The sequence below is a fragment of the Sapajus apella genome, unplaced genomic scaffold, assembly GCF_009761245.1.
Source record: "Sapajus apella isolate SASKATOON/1434 unplaced genomic scaffold, GSC_monkey_1.0 scaffold108, whole genome shotgun sequence".
Lineage (NCBI taxonomy): Eukaryota > Metazoa > Chordata > Mammalia > Primates > Cebidae > Sapajus > Sapajus apella.
Genome location: NW_022437048.1, coordinates 4,568,111 through 4,568,922, shown reverse-complemented (window position 1 = coordinate 4,568,922; position 812 = coordinate 4,568,111).

The following is an 812-nucleotide window of genomic DNA, read 5'->3' as shown; positions in this document are numbered from 1 at the left end:
TTAAATTTAAAATTTAGCATTATTATTTTTAAAAGCCTTAGGTGAAAATGCAACTTATTTTCACATTATTAATATTAAAATCTTGCTATTTATAAAACAGACTCTATAGGACCCTTAATCTTGATCCAAAGAAAGTGTGTGATACAGAAGAAAAAGAAAAAGCCCAATAGTCACATATAAGAAATAGTCATTGTTTTGGGAACTCTTTGTGACACAGAAATGCCAGCTCTACATTTGTTTTCAGTGTTTCAGAGTAAAACAGCAGTATGTCTGTCTGCATATCTGCCCACATTCTTTTTGTTTGACATTATATCTGTCCAAATTCTGAGGGCCAAGATAAACATTAAAAAATGGTGCTTATCTGAGATCTAGTTTTTTTTAACATTGACTCAAATATTTTGTAACTCAGTCTGTACCCATTATTCATGAAGAAGAATGAGGTTTCAGGGCCATCTTGCCTATTTTTTTTTTTTTTATCAGTAAGTAAATTCTTAACATTAGAAAGATTTTCTAAGAAGAAATGTGTATGGAACTTCTGTGGTTGCCAGAATTACATGAGTCAGGAGCATTTGTGACATCTCCGCAACCAATTGCATACAAGTGAAAAACAGATGTCTTGAGGTTAAATCTGTTTATATTAAATCTGTTTATATTAAATTACCTTGCACTCATTCTCTGATTAGAATAAAGAAGGTTTTTGCTAATCAATAAAGGAGACTTCATAGATTCTTGTCATTAAAAAAATTAAGGTAAAGCCATGTCACAAGGTTAAAAATTCTATTATGGGTTAAATTTGTGTATGTGTATATATA